General features: G+C 43.9%; 1 pseudogene; it reads left to right on the top strand.

Annotated features, from left to right (window-relative positions):
- Positions 1–11,966: 11,966 nt before the first annotated feature.
- Positions 11,967–19,866, top strand: LOC135564256 (dual specificity protein phosphatase 22-B-like; annotated as a pseudogene).
- Positions 19,867–19,880: the final 14 nt, after the last annotated feature.

Genomic DNA, 19,880 nt, shown 5'->3' with positions numbered 1-19,880 from the left:
ATGAAGGCAGTTTGAGTTCACATGTAGTAGAGTCTTGCAGGCCATGAAGGCAGTTTGAGTTCACGTGTAATAGAGTCTTGCAGGCCATGAAGGCAGTTTGAGTTCACGTGTAATAGAGTCTTGCAGGCCATGAAGGCAGTTTGAGTTCATGTGTAATAGAGTCTTGCAGGCCATGAAGGTATTTTGAGTTCACTTTAGTAGAGTCTTGCAGGCCATGAAGGCAGTTTGAGTTCATGTGTAATAGAGTCTCGCAGGCCATGAAGGCAGTTTGAGTTCATGTGTAGTAGAGTCTTGCAGGCCATGAAGGCATTTTGAGTTCACTTGTAGTAGAGTCTTGCAGGCCATGAAGGCAGTTTGAGTTCATGTGTAGTTCACTTTTGAGTTCAGTAGTAGAGTCTTGCAGGCCATGAAGGCAGTTTGAGTTCATGTGTAGAGAGTCTTGCAGGCCATGAAGGCAGTTTGCAGTTTGAGTTCAGGCGTTTGAGTTCACGTAATAGAGTCTTGCAGGCCATGAAGGCAGTTTGAGTTCATGTGTAGTAGAGTCTTGCAGGCCATGAAGGCAGTTTGAGTTCACTTGTAATAGAGTCTTGCAGGCCATGAAGGCAGTTTGAGTTTACATGTAGTAGAGTCTTGCAGGCCATGAAGGCAGTTTGAGTTCACGTGTAGTAGAGTCTTGCAGGCCAGGAAGGCAGTTTTAGTTCATGTGTAATAGAGTCTCGCAGGCCATGAAGGCAGTTTGAGTTAATGTGTAATAGAGTCTTGCAGGCCATGAAGGCATTTTGAGTTCACTTGTAGTAGAGTCTTGCAGGCCATGAAGGCAGTTTGAGTTCATGTGTAGAGAGTCTTGCAGGCCATGAAGGCAGTTTGAGTTCACGTGTAGTAGAGTCTTGCAGGCCAGGAAGGCAGTTTGAGTTCATGTGTAATAGAGTCTTGCAGGCCATGAAGGCAGTTTGAGTTCATGTCTAATAGAGTCTTGCAGGCCATGAAGGCAGTTTGAGTTCACGTGTAATAGAGTCTTGCAGGCCATGAAGGCAGTTTGAGTTCATGTGTAGTAGAGTCTTGCAGGCCATGAAGGCAGTTTGAGTTCACTTGTAATAGAGTCGTGCAGGCCATGAAGGCAGTTTGAGTTCACGTGTAGTAGAGTCTTGCAGGCCAGGAAGGCAGTTTTAGTTCATGTGTAATAGAGTCTTGCAGGCCATGAAGGCCGTTTTAGTTCATGTGTAATAGAGTCTTGCAGGCCAGGAAGGCAGTTTTAGTTCATGTGTAATAGAGTCTTGCAGGCCATGAAGGCAGTTTAAGTTCACGTGTAGTAGAGTCTTGCAGGCCATGAAGGCAGTTTGAGTTTACATGTAGTAGAGTCTTGTAGGCCATGGAGGAGGTGGGAGCAAGGCAGGGGTGTTGTCGTTGTTTGTGTGCATCTGTCTGCTGTCTATTGTCTGTGTATGTTTATATTGCTTGAAAAAATATAATGTATTTTTAACATTAAATGTTAGTCAAGCCACACCATTAGTGTCAATGAGCCTTCACTACAGGACCTTCATATTTTTTTTATTTATTTCACCTTTATTTAACCAGGTAGGCTAGTTGAGAACAAGTTCTCATTTGCAACTGCGACCTGGCCAAGATAAAGCATAGCAGTGTGAACAGACAACACAGAGTTACACATGGAGTAAACAATTAACAAGTCAATAACACAGTAGAAAAATAGAAAAATAGGCAGTCTATATACAATGTGTGCAAAAGGCATGAGGAGGTAGGCAAATAATACAATTTTGCAGATTAACACTGGAGTGATAAATGATCAGATGGTCATGTACAGGTAGAGATATTGGTGTGCAAAAGAGCAGAAAAGTAAATAAAAAATAAATAAAATAAAAAACAGTATAAAAACAGTATGGGAATGAGGTAGGTGAAAATGGGTGGGCTATTTACCAATAGACTATGTACAGCTGCAGCGATCGGTTAGCTGCTCGGATAGCTGATGTTTGAAGTTGGTGAGGGAGATAAAAGTCTCCAACTTCAGCGATTTTTGCAGTTCGTTCCAGTCACAGGCAGCAGAGTACTGGAACGAAAGGCGGCCAAATGAGGTGTTGGCTTTAGGGATGATCAGTGAGATACACCTGCTGGAGCGCGCGCTACGGATGGGTGTTGCCATCGTGACCAGTGAACTGAGATAAGGCGGAGCTTTACCTAGCATGGACTTGTAGATGACCTGGAGCCAGTGGGTCTGGCGACGAATATGTAGCGAGGGCCAGCCGACTAGAGCATACAAGTCGCAGTGGTGGGTGGTATAAGGTGCTTTGGTGACAAAACGGATGGCACTGTGATAGACTGCATCCAGTTTGCTGAGTAGAGTGTTGGAAGCTATTTTGTAGATGACATCGCCGAAGTCGAGGATCGGTAGGATAGTCAGTTTTACTAGGGTAAGCTTGGCGGCGTGGGTGAAGGAGGCTTTGTTGCGGAATAGAAAGCCGACTCTTGATTTGATTTTCGATTGGAGATGTTTGATGTGAGTCTGGAAGGAGAGTTTGCAGTCTAGCCAGACACCTAGGTACTTATAGATGTCCACATATTCAAGGTCGGAACCATCCAGGGTGGTGATGCTAGTCGGGCATGCGGGTGCAGGCAGCGATCGGTTGAAAAGCATGCATTTGGTTTTACTCGCGTTTAAGAGCAGTTGGAGGCCACGGAAGGAGTGCTGTATGGCATTGAAGCTCGTTTGGAGGTTAGATAGCACAGTGTCCAATGACGGGCCGAAAGTATATAGAATGGTGTCGTCTGCGTAGAGGTGGATCAGGGAATCGCCCGCAGCAAATCAAATCAAATCAAATCAAATTTTATGTGTCACATACACATGGTTAGCAGATGTTAATGCGAGTGTAGCGAAATGCTTGTGCTTCTAGTTCCGACAATGCAGTGATAACCAACAAGTAATCTAACTAACAATTCCAAAACTACTGTCTTATACACAGTGTAAGGGGATAAGGAATATGTACATAAGGATATATGAATGAGTGATGGTACAGAGCAGCATACAGTAGATGGTATCGAGTACAGTATATACATATGAGATGAGTATGTAGACAAAGTAAACAAAGTGGCATAGTTAAAGTGGCTAGTGACATAAGAATGCAGTCGATGATCTAGAGTACAGTATATACATATGCATATGAGATGAATAGTGTAGGGTAAGTAACATTATATAAGGTAGCATTGTTTAAAGTGGCTAGTGATATATTTACATCATTTCCCATCAATTCCCATTATTAAAGTGGCTGGAGTTGGGTCAGTGTCAATGACAGTGTGTTGGCAGCAGCCACTCAATGTTAGTGATTGCTGTTTAACAGTCTGATGGCCTTGAGATAGAAGCTGTTTTTCAGTCTCTCGGTCCCAGCTTTGATGCACCTGTACTGACCTCGCCTTCTGGATGATAGCGGGGTGAACAGGCAGTGGTTCGGTGGTTGATGTCCTTTATGATCTTTATGGCCTTCCTGTAACATCGGGTGGTGTAGGTGTCCTGGAGGGCAGGTAGTTTGCCCCGGTGATGCGTTGTGCAGACCTCACTACCCTCTGGAGAGCCTTACGGTTGAGGGCGGAGCAGTTGCCGTACCAGGCGGTGATACAGCCCGCCAGGATGCTCTCGATTGTGCATCTGTAGAAGTTTGTGAGTGCTTTTGGTGACAAGCCGAATTTCTTCAGCCTCCTGAGGTTGAAGAGGCGCTGCTGCGCCTTCTTCACGACGCTGTCAGTGTGAGTGGACCAATTCAGTTTGTCTGTGATGTGTATGCCGAGGAACTTAAAACTTGCTACCCTCTCCACTACTGATCCATCGATGTGGATAGGGGTGTTCCCTCTGCTGTTTCCTGAAGTCCACAATCATCTCCTTAGTTTTGTTGACGTTGAGTGTGAGGTTATTTTCCTGACACCACACTCCGAGGCCCTCACCTCCTCCCTGTAGGCCGTCTCGTCGTTGTTGGTAATCAAGCCTACCACTGTTGTGTCGTCCGCAAACTTGATGATTGAGTTGGAGGCGTGCATGGCCACGCAGTCGTGGGTGAACAGGGAGTACAGGAGAGGGCTCAGAACGCACCCTTGTGGGGCCCCCCGTGTTGAGGATCAGCGGGGAGGAGATGTTGTTGCCTACCCTCACCACCTGGGGGCGGCCCGTCAGGAAGTCCAGTACCCAGTTGCACAGGGCGGGGTCGAGACCCAGGGTCTCGAGCTTGATGACGAGCTTGGAGGGTACTATGGTATTGAATGCCGAGCTGTAGTCGATGAACAGCATTCTCACATAGGTATTCCTCTTGTCCAGGTGGGTTAGGGCAGTGTGCAGTGTGGTTGAGATTGCATCGTCTGTGGACCTATTTGGGCGGTAAGCAAATTGGAGTGGGTCTAGGGTGTCAGGTAGGGTGGAGGTGATATGGTCCTTGACTAGTCTCTCAAAGCACTTCATGATGACGGAAGTGAGTGCTACGGGGCGGTAGTCGTTTAGCTCAGTTACCTTAGCTTTCTTGGGAACAGGAACAATGGTGGCCCTCTTGAAGCATGTGGGAACAGCAGACTGGTATAGGGATTGATTGAATATGTCCGTAAACACACCGGCCAGCTGGTCTGCGCATGCTCTGAGGGCAAGAGCAACATCATTGATATATACAGAGAAAAGAGTCGGCCCGAGAATTGAACCCTGTGGCACCCCCATAGAGACTGCCAGAGGACCGGACAGCATGCCCTCCGATTTGACACACTGAACTCTGTCTGCAAAGTAATTGGTGAACCAGGCAAGGCAGTCATCCGAGAAACCGAGGCTATTGAGTCTGCCGATAAGAATACGGTGATTGACAGAGTCGAAAGCCTTGGCGAGGTCGATGAAGACGGCTGCACAGTACTGTCTTTTATCGATGGCGGTTATGATATCGTTTAGTACCTTGAGCGTGGCTGAGGTGCACCCGTGACCGGCTCGGAAACCAGATTGCACAGCGGAGAAGGTACGGTGGGATTCGAGATGGTCAGTGACCTGTTTGTTGACTTGGCTTTCGAAGACCTTAGATAGGCAGGGCAGGATGGATATAGGTCTATAGCAGTTTGGGTCCAGGGTGTCTCCCCCTTTGAAGAGGGGGATGACTGCGGCAGCTTTCAATCCTTGGGGATCTCAGACGATATGAAAGAGAGGTTGAACAGGCTGGTAATAGGGGTTGCGACAATGGCGGCAGATAGTTTCAGAAATAGAGGGTCCAGATTGTCAAGCCCAGCTGATTTGTACGGGTCTAGGTTTTGCAGCTCTTTCAGAACATCTGCTATCTGGATTTGGGTAAAGGAGAACCTGGAGAGGCTTGGGCGAGGAGCTGCGGGGGGGCGGAGCTGTTGGCCGAGGTTGGAGTAGCCAGGCGGAAAGCATGGCCAGCCGTTGAGAAGTGCTTATTGAAGCTTTCGATAATCGTGGATTTATCGGTGGAGACCGTGTTACCTAGCCTCAGTGCAGTGGGCAGCTGGGAGGAGGTGCTCTTGTTCTCCATGGACTTCACAGTGTCCCAGAACTTTTTGGAGTTGGAGCTACAGGATGCAAACTTCTGCCTGAAGAAGCTGGCCTTAGCTTTCCTGACTGACTGCGTGTATTGGTTCCTGACTTCCCTGAACAGTTGCATATCACGGGGGCTATTCGATGCTATTGCAGTCCGCCACAGGATGTTTCTGTGCTGGTCGAGGGCAGTCAGGTCTGGAGTGAACCAAGGGCTGTATCTGTTCTTGGTTCTGCATTTTTTGAACGGAGCATGCTTATCTAAAATGGTGAGGAAGTTACTTTTAAAGAATGACCAGGCATCCTCAACTGACGGGATGAGGTCAATGTCCTTCCAGGATACCCGGGCCAGGTCGATTAGAAAGGCCTGCTCACAGAAGTGTTTTAGGGAGCGTTTGACAGTGATGAGGGGTGGTCGTTTGACTGCGGCTCCGTGGCGGATACAGGCAATGAGGCAGTGATCGCTGAGATCCTGGTTGAAGACAGCAGAGGTGTATTTGGAGGGCCAGTTGGCCAGGATGACGTCTATGAGGGTGCCCTTGTTTACAGAGTTAGGGTTGTACCTGGTGGGTTCCTTGATGATTTGAGTGAGATTGAGGGCATCTAGCTTACATTGTAGGACTGCCGGGGTGTTAAGCATATCCCAGTTTAGGTCACCTAACAGAACAAACTCTGAAGCTAGATGGGGGCGATCAATTCACAAATGGTGTCAGGGCACAGCTGGGAGCTGAGGGTGGTCGGTAGCAGGCGGCAACAGTGAGAGACTTATTTCTGGAGAGGGTAATTTTCAAAATTAGTAGTTCGAACTGTTTGGGTATGGACCTGGAAAGTATGACATTACTTTGCAGGCTATCTCTGCAGTAGACTGCAACTCCGCCCCTTTGGCAGTTCTATCTTGACGGAAGATGTTATAGTTGGGTATGGAAATCTCTGAATTTTTGGTGGCCTTCCTGAGCCAGGATTCAGACACGGCAAGGACATCAGGGTTAGCAGAGTGTGCTAAAGCAGTGAGTAAAACAAACTTGGGGAGGAGGCTTCTGATGTTGACATGCATAAAACCAAGGCTTTTTCGATCACAGAAGTCAACAAATGAGGGTACCTGGGGACATGCAGGGCCTGGGTTTACCTCCACATCACCCGAGGAACAGAGAAGGAGTAGTATGAGGGTGCGGCTAAAGGCTATCAAAACTGGTCGCCTAGAGCGTTGGGGGCAGAGGATAAGAGGAGCAGGTTTCTGGGCATGGTAGAATATATTCAGGGCATAATGCGCAGACAGGGGTATGGTGGGGTGCGGGTACAGCGGAGGTAGGCCCAGGCACTGGGTGATGATGAGAGAGGTTGTATCTCTGGACATGCTGGTTGTAATGGGTGAGGTCACCGCATGTGTGGGAGGTGGGACAAAGGAGGTAACAGGGGTATGCAGAGTGGGTCTAGGGGCTCCATTGTGAACTAAAACAATGATAACTAACCTGAACAACAGTATACAAGGCATATTGACATCTGAGAGAGACATACAGCGAGGCATACAGTAATCACAGGTGTTGAATTTGGAAAGCTAGCTAAAAACAGTAGGCGAGGCTAATCCGCTAGCACAACAAACAGCAGGTAAAATGGCGTTGACTAGGCAACGGGGCCGACAGGTAAGACAAACAAGCAGAAAGGAGTACCGTGATTAATGGACAGTCCAGCGTGCGTCAGCTATGTAGCCAAGAGATCAGTGTCCAGGGGGCAGCGGTGGATGGGCAGGGAGGCTGGGCTGGCGAGTGTTATCCAGGTTTTTAAAAAACGAACAATGACTAAATAGCTTGTAGCTAGTTAGCTGGTTAGCGTCTGGAGGTTCTTGAGTGTGTCATAAAAATAAAAATAAGAGTAAAAGTAATAGCGATTCCGTATCACATTGGGTGAGGCAGGTTTCCGGAAGGTATAAACAAATTAAAAATCAAAAAGAGATAAGTAAATGGGTAATAAGTAAATGGGGTCAGAGAGTGATTGGGACGCGGTGGTTCAGACGGTTAGCAGGCCTGTGCTAACAGGCTAACAGTTCGTAGGCCCGAGCTAGACAAGGTAGAAGTTAGCGGACCGGAGCTTGACAAGCTATCCGTTAGCAGGCCGAATTAGCAAGCAGGGAGATAGCGAGGGCTAGAGAGTTAACCTTTGGGGGATGTCGCGATGGGGTGAGTCTGTTTATTCCTCTTCATGCGGTGAGCTGGAGATACAGCGATTCAGAAAGCTTGCGGGCCTTGGCCAGCAGATGGATCTTTGGCGATGTCGCAGCGGAAAAGCCTGTTGAAACCCCCTCGGACGATTATGTCGGCGGACTAGTCATGATGGATCGGCGGGGCTCCGTGTCGGCAGTAGAGGGTCCAGGCCAATTGGCAAAATAGGTATTGTTGGACCTCTTCGGTTAGTCGGGAGATGGGCTTAGCTCGAGGCTAGCTCCAGGCTAACTGGTGCTTGCTCTGGGACAGAGACGTTAGCCAGGAGTAGCCACTCGGATTGCAGCTAGCTAGTTGCGATGATCCGGTGTAAAGGTTCAGAGCTTGCGGTAGGAATCCGGAGATGTGGTAGAGAAAAAGCCGTCTGATATGCTTTGGGTAGATGTCGCGCTGGTGTCCTAGTTAGCGTTGAAGACCGCTAGCAGTGGCTAGCTACTAGCTAGTAGCTAGTTAGCTGGCTAGCTTCTGATGAGGGTTCCGATTCTAAAGTATAGAAAAAGCAGATCCGTACCACATTGGGTGATGCGGGTTGCAGGAGAGTATATTCAGCCTGTAGTTGGAAAGTGAGATTAAAATATGTACGAAATATATACAGAAAAAAAACGAGGAAAAACTATATTTACACTATACAGGACGGGACAAGACAAAACACACGTCCGACTGCTACGCCATCTTGGAATCATCATATAAGACTAGTAGCCTATAGATCTGTCATACACTCCTCTCTCACTTGCTTTTCTGTATATGTATTTTGAGCTCTCTGAAAGGCACTCCTAGGTTATTTACCTCCTTTCTCCATTCCCCTCCACCTTTTAGAGAAAATCCCCCCTCTTCCTTGTTTCAGAGCCATTTCCTCAAATAATATGAACCCACTACCCGTTTCTGCCTACTCACCTCTGTGACCTCCCTCAAACCCCCTCCCTCTTACTTTCAGCAGTGTAGGCCAGGCCTACATACTCCTGCACACAGTGCGTTTCTTCTCCCCAAGTACCACTGAATCCAACACACACATAATTTTTATCTATCTCTCGCTTTCTTTCTCTCTCTCGCACACATCTCTATAAAGGCCATTCCTCTTTAAGAAACTCTCTCTCTTATTGTAAACGCCTCCGCTCTCGGTAGCCCTCCAACGCATGCCGTACACAGTAACCACACACAGGAACACATTGAGGCTAGACACAAAGCCCTGCTAAAAATACATCACAGAACAGTGGAGGTGTAACAACATTGAAGGCAAAGGTTAGGTTACTGTAAATGACACGACTATGACTTCCCTAGAATAGTCTACAACAATAACAACAGCAACAGCAGAAAATAATCTCTAGTTATCTCAACCCCAATGAATGCCCAAACCATACTGGACATCCCAAAAGATGATCCATTTGTTTTGTAGGCTACTTGTAGTAAATCCTCCATCTGGTCAGGATTCATTCTTTGTTACACTTGTAGCCTTCACTTATGTAAATATATGCAGCAGATGGTTAAAAATCCACATTCCTAAAGAAAATATGTACTTTTTACTCCTATTCATTGCATGTTGAATGCTCATGCAGGACAGGATTACAGTCCAATTCACCCACCAATCATTACACTGTAACTCATTGCCAACCCTACTACCTGTATTCACTATACACAAATACTGCATTTGTAAATGATGTCTGTGTTGGACCGTGCCCCTGTCTGTGTAAAAAAAAAAAAAACTAACCTCCACATCTGGCTTCTTCACTTGTATCATCTGAGACCAACCACCTGGACAGCTGATGGAACTGAGGAGTATTTCTGTCTGCAATTAAATGCCTTTTGTGGGGAAAAACTTATTCTGATTGGCTGGTCCAGCTCCCCAGTGGGTGGACCTGGCCCCCAAGTGGGTGGGCCTATCCCCCCCTCCCCCAGGCCCACACATGATTAGGGCCTAATTTATTTATTTCTATTGACTTATTTCTATATATGAACTGCAACTCAGTAAAATTGTTGCTTTTTATCAGTATATAATACATTGATCAATCAATCAAATGTATTTATAAAGCTCTTCTTACATCAGCTGATGTCACAAAGTGCTGCACAGAAACCCAGCCTAAAACCCCAAGGTGTAGAAGCACGGTGGCTAGGAAAAACTCCCTAGAAGGGACAGAACCTAGGAAGAAACCTAGAGAGCAACCAATACTTAAATTCACACAGGACACCGGATAAGACAGGATAAATACTCTGGATATAACAGACTGAACCTAGCCCCCCAACACATATTAAACTAATATTAAACATAAACTACTGCAGCATAAATACTGGAGACTGAGACAGGAAGGGTCAGAAGACACTGTGGTTCCCTCCAACGATACCCTCGGACAGGGCCAAACAGGTAGCATAATCTAGTTGGAATTAGGGTCCAGTATGCAGCTTGAAGGTTTAGAGGCCATGATTATTTTCATCAATGTGTCAAGAGATATAGTACTAAAAAACTTGAGTGTCTCCCTTGATCCTAGGTCCTGACAGAGTTGTGCAGACTCAGGACAACTGAAATACGCAGATTTAAAGAGGAGTCCGTAATTTACGTTCTAATGATCATGATCTTTTCCTCAAATTAGTTCATGAATTTATCACTGCCGAAGTGAAAGCCATCCACTCTTGGGTAATGCTGATCTCTTATTTTCCTCAATTAAATTGGAAAAATAGGATGATCAGTGAAGGCTTTCGATCCTGCACGGTACTGTCTTTCCAAGCTAGTCGGAAGACTTCCAGTTTGGTGTAGCGCCATTGCCGCTCCAATTTTCTGGAAGCTTGTTTCAGAGCTCGGGGATTTTCTGTGTCCCGGGCGACAGGTAGCCTAGTGGTTAGAGTGTTGGACTAGTAACGAAAGGTTACAAGATCGAATCCCCGAGCTGACAAGGTAAAAATCTGTCGTTTTGCCCCGAACAAGGCAGTTAACCCACTGTTCCTAGGCCATCATTGAAAATAAGAACCGATTATTTGTTGGGATTGCAAACGTAATAAAATGGTGGTCCGATAGTCCAGGATTATGAGGAAAAACATGAAGATCCTAGGAAGTGAGGGATCTAACATTAAGTAGCCCTATTTTGAGGTATCACAATCTCTTTCAATTATGGCCGGAATGGAGGAGTTCTTTATTCCAGTGAGATTGCTAAGGCGAACACCGCCATGTTTAGTTTTGCCCAACCTGATGCCTTTGAATGACGCACCTGGCAGCGGGAGATTTCCTTCCCAGGAAGTGAGAAATGGAATCAACAAGGTAGCGGTAATGTGATTGGAGCACGTGTGTCATCTGCCTTTGATTGGCAGAAAATTGGCTACATGGAATTCAGTTAAATAGCCTGCTATTGCAATGATCAAAGAGATAGCCTACTGTAATAAATAAACTACAATTAACGGAATCTCTTTATTATAGGCTATAGAATAATTTGAGAATAAAAATGTAACCACACTCTTGGTGCATTCTAGGTACTTCCTGATGCCTAGCTGGAAAACTTCAGATGAAAGTCATTCCCCTCACTGTGTGTGTGTGTGGCGTAGGCATGTGTGTAGCAGGGGGTGTCCCTTTATGGGGGTGTCCCTTACACACACACACTTCAGTTCACCAGCTCTTTCCATAGACCAGCTAAAGCACAGTTACTGTATAAGGGTGTCTTCATGTAATATGTCTGTTATTTTTATCTTAAGGAATGTCCCTGTGAACATATTTAGCTTCTAAATAATTTGTTTGATGATCAATATTATATAATTGATTACACCAGCCAATATCAATTGACTGACTCCTACACTGTGCATGGTTTGGGCCCCATTTCATAATCAGGCTTGGGCCTAATTCTCTCAGAGTGAGTTTAGTCCTATGTAGTCCTTCTATATATCACCTCATGGCCCATCAGACCTCCCCAGTGTGAGAAAACATGCTCTGGGCACATCTGTCCTAGGTAGAGAACCTTAAGCTTCCTTTTAAAGACTGAATTTGATTAGAACATTTACTGTTTCTTGCTTTTGGGCCAAGGTGTTGGCCTGTTTTAGAAACATTGGTTTTCCGGTTTTTCTTTCAGTTCAAATTAAGAAAAGCCTGTTTGTGAGAGCTTGTTTGCTTGGAGATCCTTGGGGAGTTGGTTGTTGTTGTTGAGCAGAAAACTCTTTATTTAGGACTGGAGTACATGGGGTCTTTGTGATTGGAGGACAGGGCCTATGTGATTTTTCTCAGTTGGTAAGTGCATGGCGTTAGCAACTCTAGGGTCGTGGCCATGGGTTAGATTCCTTCAGGGATCATGTACATATACTCAAAATGTTATCACTTCCTGTACTGTAAGTCACTTTGGATAAAAGTATATTTTTCTTATGTAATTTTCTGTAGTTTCTATCCTCTGCAGATGTGTGGGACAGGGAGCTGTTGGCGAAACACAATACCACCCACATCCTGTCCATCCATGAAACAGCTGCACCCATCCTAAAGGGGAGACCACATCTGTCAGGCCTCACCCTGTTACCATGGTGACCAGACCCTTGACCTAGGGCATGTTCAGCAGGACGCAAAGTTTTGGAACGTTCCGATAGAAATAGACTATGTAGAACAAACCCGTATCTCTAACATGTAGAATTAGGAATCACATCAGCTCTACTCATGGCATTTCTATCTAGAACATTCAAGAACGTATGTTAACTGAACGTGGCCCTGCAGTTAAAGCTTCTAGGTTCACGGCCTCGTGCTGTGTGATAGGCTAGATCAGCAGTGTTACTTGGTCAATCTAGATGCTACCGCCTCACTGTGTGTTATGTTGGCATGGAAGAATGTGTGGTTTCAGCAGGCTAATGCAATGAGAAGTAGTAGAGATCAATCTAGATCCTACTCTGCGTATATCGTGACCTTCTCAGACTGTCCTTGATCTTGAACAACAAATAGTCACTTGATCCTAGTCGTAGGCCAGCCATGATCTATCTCTCTCAACTTGATATAACCATGAGTAAAATGGTTACTTTAACAAGGAAAAGGTTATTCTACATTATAAACTGGGTGGTTTAAGCCCTGAATGCTGATTGGCGGAAAGCTGTGGTATATCAGGCCGTATACTATGAGTATGACAAAAAACAATACTTTTTACTGTTTTAATTACTTTGGTAATAATTTTGTGGTATATGGCCAATATACCACGGCTCTATCAAGGCACTCCGCGTTGGCCTTATACCACACCCCCTCATGTCTTATTGCATAATTAAACAGTAGGATTATGTAAACTTTTGTGTGTATACTATACAATAGAGATTTTACGACATCTGTGGAAGAAAACAATACGTAAATAATAATAGGTAAATAAACTTTGAGTCAAACGCAACTTGCATGGTATAGTATTTATGAACAGATCATGTCAACAACACACACTTCTCTGTTACGACTCCTAAAATAGAAAACTGAAATTGTTGTGAAAGTCAAACTTTCTTATCCCCATTTTCAATTGTTATATGGAAAGTAGTACCGACTTCTGGTATCACTCACAAGACAGCGGGGTTCTACAAAAAGTTATGTAATTGAAGGTGCAGCTGCCAAAACACTGTGAATTTCTGTTTGATTTGATACTGCATGTTACTGTGTTTGAATTATTTAACAGCTTTTCAACAAAATATATGTCATTTCATTTGCAGCTGAATGTGGTCAGTTAGGTATGTTGTTATCTGCATTTTCTTATTTTCTATATTTATTCATGACATGAAAGTGTAACTCTATTAAATGTTACTCTGGTTTTTCAGATAGGGCTAAATTCAGATGTTCAAATATGTATATGAAAGAGCGGGAAATGTGTGTGTGTGCGTGTGTGTGAGAAAAAAAAGATAGAGAGAGGACCAATCTCAAACTGAGAATGCCAAAATGAGCTGTGTGGTTAGCAACTAGTTTTCATTCAGTGCTGTTGACTGCAGCTGTTTAAGTTGCACAGACTATAACATATTTGTGTACAAACACACACACGACATTCAGTTGTACAATTGACAAGGTATCCCCCTTTCCCTATTGCCTCAGAACTTTCATCTTTTCTCATTGAAAGCCAGCATGAAAACCACGTCCCGATCTCTGTACACTTTCTCAGTCTGTGACAGCATGTCAGTTAGTTGTTGTGTGTACACTAGTGTGTTTTCACTACTATTACGCTGAAGAGAGAACTTCTAATACAGTATCACGACCCAGTCTGATCAGCCAACAACTTATATTAAAAGCACATGTTAAACACAAAGACTCAAAACAATGCCGCTGTCGCCTTTCACTAACCCTTTCTCATCCATAGTTGATGCGCTAAGAATGGCTTATGATATAGTTACAACAGAACTAAGAATGCCTTATGATATAGTTACAACAGAACTAAGAATGGCCTATGATATAGTTACAACAGAACTAAGAATGGCTTATGATATAGTTACAACAGAACTAAGAATGGCTTATGATATGGTTACAACAGAACTAAGAATGGCTTATGATATAGTTACAACAGAACTAAGAATGGCTTATGATATGGTTACAACAGAACTAAGAATGGCTTATGATATAGTTACAACAGAACTAAGAATGGCTTATGATATAGTTACAACAGAACTAAGAATGGCTTATGATATGGTTACAACAGAACTAAGAATGGCTTATGATATAGTTACAACAGAACTAAGAATGGCTTATGATATAGTTACAACAGAACTATGACTGGCTTATGATAAAGTTACAACAGAACTAAGAATGGTTTATGATATAGTTACAACAGAACTATGACTGGCTTATGATAAAGTTACAACAGAACTATGAATGGTTTATGATATAGTTACAACATAACTAAGAATGGCTTATGATATAGTTACAGCAGAACTAAGACTGGCTTATGATAAAGTTACAACAGAACTATGAATGGTTTATGATAAAGTTACAACAGAACTATGAATGGTTTATGATAAAGTTACAACAGAACTATGAATGGTTTATGATAAAGTTACAACAGAACTATGAATGGTTTATGATAAAGTTACAACAGAACTATGAATGGTTTATGATAAAGTTACAACAGAACTATGAATGGTTTATGACAGCTATAACACAGCTAACGTCCCAATCCCACTTGGGCCAATAAATATAACGATAATTACAACCATCAACTATAAATCGTTGGCAAGTCGTCACACTATTATAAAATACTTTATCATTGTACCTATCAATCAACTGATGAACAGTCGAGAAGCAATAGCGTAATGACTCAGATGTCTGTTTGTCGTCCTGCAGGCTAATAGCCAGTCAGCTGGAGGGTTTATTTGCATACTCAACAGTCAACGGGTAGACTGACTGATTGATTTCTGGGAAGATGGCTCTGTGGTTTTGGATAGGGTAGAGGTTAGCTCGCAACCTGGTCAAGTTTACATCGGCAATTTTAGAAGAAATTGATTACGCTTATCAATATAAATATGAATCTGATCTTTTTTCATTGCAGTGTGTTTTTCGCCACCCTTTAATTGGTTAGGATTGTGTGGTAACTTGTGGTTATGACCAGGATATCAGCAGTTGCTATGATGATGATTGGTGTTGACTGTGTTGTATTGTAGTTAACTATGCTGATTATGATGACTCATTATTGTGATGACCAGTTGAGAAGGTTAATTAGAAAATGTCATAAGGATATTTCTGAATGAATGTTAGCAGAAAGCAGTCCCATCAGTCATCAGTTGTATGTATATACAGTATACATGGTAGGACATCTTGTCTAACATTAGACAGTTCCCAGTTCCATAGATACAATAGCTAAATGCATGCGTCCTTCTGTCCGTCGGTGGTGTGTGCACATGTGACTGACTGAACTGTCCTGTTGGAGGACTCCTGCGGCTCAGTCTGTCCCAGAGGGCCGAGGGGTTTTTGCGGAGGTGCAGTCATATCGGGACAGAGTAGTTTCTGCCCGCTGGGGCCATGGGCTCACCATCAGCTGTCAGGTGCACATTCACCACACACACACACACACACACACACACACACACACACACACACACACACACACACACACACACACACACACACACAGAGTTCTAACTATGATGAAGAGCCTTATCACTGGGCAGGTTGGCTAACATTCTGACACATTGCTTATAGCTAAATGTATAATTGGGTCTATTGTTGACTTGTGTTTCAGCTCGTCATTCTCCTCTGTCTTCCTGCTGCTGATGCCTCCAAACAAAGCCTGTAAGTGTGTGTTCTGTGTGTGTGTTCTGTGTGTGTGTGCTCACGCTCGTGTGTGCATAATGTGCGTGGGTGGTTTACATATACATTACGTTTATTACAGTATAACCCCTAAACGGTTTACATTAAACCAAAGTCAAAGTTTGGGTTTCTATCTCCTTTCAGTCCCCAGAAACCAGTTCTTTAAGGACCGCATCATATTCATCCACGAGTCCAGCCTCAAAGGGAAGGGATGCCTGGTTCGCTGGTATTTGAATATATGAATGATGATTGATGTACTGTATTGATGACTTGATCATTCATTGATTGACTGATGTGTTCCCAGAGTGGCAGGTGTTTCCTGTAGTGTTGCATTGGTGGTGGTGTACATCATGACTGTTACTGGGCAGGGCTGGGTGGCATCGCTATCTGCGGTGAGCGTGGTGCAACCGTGTGCTTTGTGTGTATTGTTAGATATTACTTGTTAGTTATTACTGCACTGTTGGCACTAGAAACACAAGCATTTCACTATACCCGCAATAACATCTACGAAACACGTGTATGTGACAAGTAACATTTCATTTGACATTGTGTTCCTACACCAGCTAGAGGACTAGCTGGTCAAAGTCAACAGGTATTTTCTCTCTTTCTTCTCTCTTTCCCTCACCGATTGAGCCTTCGCTCTCCTCCTCTCATCTTTATCTCTCTCTCACCTTCCCGAGTGTTGACTGTCCTCCACTCTCTCTGGTTCTTCTCTCTATCAATCTCCACCTCGTGGTCTCTCTCTGCTTCCTTTCAACTATCCATCTCTTGAGACTCGTCCTTTCTTGTGACACTCTTTCCTTCTATCTCTCTCTCTGTTCTCAGTATACAGTGCCTTAAGAAAGTATTCAGACCCCTGGACTTTTTCCACATTTTGTTACGTTATGAAGTTATTTTAAAATGGATTAAATTGTTTCCCCCCCCCTCATTAATGTCACGCCCTGACCTTAGTTATCTTTGTTTTCTTTATTATTTGGTTAGGTCAGGGTGTGACGAGGGTGGTTTGTTTAGTTTTTGTATTCTTTAGGGGTTTTTGTATGTCATGGGGTTTAGGTGTTTATATGTCTATGGTTGCCTAGATTGGTTCTCAATCAGAGGCAGCTGTTTATCGATGTCTCTGATTGGGGACCATATTTAGGTAGCCATATTCCTTGGGTATTTTGTGGGTTCTTATTCTATGTTTAGTTGCCTGTCTGCACTAGCCATATTAGCTTCACGGTTTGTTTTGTTGTTTTGTATGTTCAGTGTTCTTTCTTTCATTAAAGAAGTATGTACAGTTACCACGCTGCGCTGACGACCGTGACAATTAATCTACAAACAATACCCCATAATAACAAAGCAAAAGGTATTCATTCCCTTTACTCAGTACTTTGTTGAAGCACCTTTGGCAGCGATTACAGTCTTGAGTCTTCTTGGGTATGACGCTACAAGCTTGGCACACATGTATTTGGGGACTTTCTCCCATTCTTCTCTGCAGATCCTCTCAAGCTCTGTCAGGTTCGATGAGGAGTGTTGCTGCACAGCTATTTTCAGTTCTCTCCAGAGATGTTAGATCGGGTTTAAGTCTGGGCTCTGGCTGGGCCACTCAAGGACATTCAGAGACTTGTCCTGAAGCCACTTCTGCTTTGCCTTGGCTGTGTGCTTAGGGTCGTTGTCCTGTTGGAAGGTGAACATTCACCCCAGTCTGATGTACTGAGTGCTCTGGAGCAGGTTTTCATCAATGATCTCTCTGTACTTTGCTCCGTTCATCTTTCCCTGGATCCTGACTAGTCAATCTTGGTTTCATCAGATCAGATAATATTGTTTCTCATGGTCTGAGTCTCCTTTAGGTGCCTTTTGGCACACGTCAATCGGGCTGTCGTGTGCATTTTACTGAGGAGTGGCTTCTGTCTTGCAACTCTACCATAAAGGACTGATTGATAGAGTGCTACAGAGATGGTTGTCCTTCTGGAAGGTTCTCAAATCTCTACAGATGAACTCTGGAGCTCTGTCAGAGTGACCATCAGGTTCTTGGTCACCTCCCTGACCAAGGCCCTTCTCCCCTGATTGCTCAGTTTGGCCGGGCGGCCAGCTCTATGAAGAGTCTTGGTGGTTCCAAACTTCCTCCATTTAAGAATGATGGAGGCCACTGTGTTCTTGGGGATCTTCAACGCTGCAGAATGTTTTTGCTACCCATTCCCAGATCTGTGCCTCGAAACAATCTAAGGACAATTCCTTCGACCTCATTGCTTAGTTTTTGCTTTGACATGCACTGTCAACTTTGGGCTCTTATATAGACAGGTGTGTGCCTTTCCAAATCATGTCCAATCAATTGAATTTACCACAGGTGGACACCAATCAATTTGTAGAAACATCTCAAGGATGATCAATGAAAACAGTATGCACCTGAGCTCAATTTTGAGACTCATAGCAAGGGTCTGAATACTTATGTAAATAAGTTATTTCTGTTTTTATTTTTAATAAATGTGCAAACATTTAAAAAAATCGGTTTTCGCTTTGTTATTCTGGGGTATTGTGTGTAGGTTGATGAAGAACAAAAATGTATTTAATCCATAAGGCTGTGATTGAACAAAATGTGGAATACTTTCCGAATGCGGTGTAGGTTATGGTTTAAGGACAGGTACGAGAAGAACCCTTTCAACGATGAAGAGGAGATTGGAGCCCTTCTGTTGCCAAAGTCTCAGACCATCAGTGACTCCATAGCAACGGCCACGGCACAAGCAACACATGACCCCATGTCTCCAGCCAGACACCTGTCACTCACGCAACGCCCAGCCAATCCCTTTGTCTCACTGCATAGATATGAGCTGGACTTGAGTTCCATATTCACAGTCAACCAACTTTAAATCGACCAACTTTGCTGGAGGCAAATGTGCAAAATTCCAAGTTGTCAAAAATATGATATGGGTCATATGTATGCAAATGTGAATGCTGTCACAAGGGGATTTCTCAGTGGTCCCTGTGTGTGATTGGGGTCTTCTTCGACATGGGCTCCTTTCCCCCTAACTGTCACAGCAACATGGAAGAGCAATCAATCTGACAACACAGCAAACATACTTTACTACAGGCTAAATGTAATCCATACCAAGACACAGGTACTCCTCTCATTTGATCATCTCCTTCACCCCTCTCCATACACACGCTCCTCTTTCTGTGAGTGTTGTGTGGGTTTGTGTGTAATTATTATCTTTATAGACCAACATCATTTTGATTGTATGTATATTCAAGATAGTTTTCTATTGAACATTCTGACATATTATTTAAAAAGAAACAAAACGTGTCTACTGTTTTCAAGTGGTATATGACTTTGCAAGCTCAGCTACATTTCAATTTGTTCTCCACAGGAAGGCAATATTCTTTATTACAATCATAATTAGCCCATGACTTTAGTATTTACAATGATTATACCTAGGATACTTACTTTTTTTGCAATATGCCTTAGTTGAAGAATTAGGCACCCAGTATGCTTCTTACATCTTCAGGCTTATTTGAGATCAAGTTTTCCCAATCCTTGAGGGTATATCATTTGCACTTCTTGGACAGGGAATTAGGCCAACCGATTTGTATCATGAGCATAAAATATCACTGGCAGGATGTATGCTTGATTTGTATCATGAACATAAAATATCACTGGCAGGATGTATGCCTATATTTACCCATTACATGGGTTTATAGAACTTCACAGAATTGTTTTGCTCTCTACTACGGTGAATAGATTTTCCCACTTTCCAGGATTGCGGGTGTCCGGTGAGGACTTCCCCCTGCTGTTTACGGGAGGTTTGCGCAGATAAGGTTCACAGAACGTAGCAGGTGCACATCTCTCTACTCGCCCCGCCCACTCCACAACTATGATTTAAGTTAAGTTGTCACGCTGCATTATGATCTTTCGAGACTGATTGATTTCAAAACTCAAAGGGGTTTCGAGTTTCAGAGGTAAGTCATGGAC

The sequence above is a fragment of the Oncorhynchus nerka genome, linkage group LG24 (genome assembly GCF_034236695.1).
Source record: "Oncorhynchus nerka isolate Pitt River linkage group LG24, Oner_Uvic_2.0, whole genome shotgun sequence".
Classification (NCBI taxonomy): Eukaryota; Metazoa; Chordata; class Actinopteri; order Salmoniformes; family Salmonidae; genus Oncorhynchus; species Oncorhynchus nerka.
Note: the sequence above shows the minus strand (reverse complement) of the source record. Positions and strands in the feature narration are given on the sequence as shown.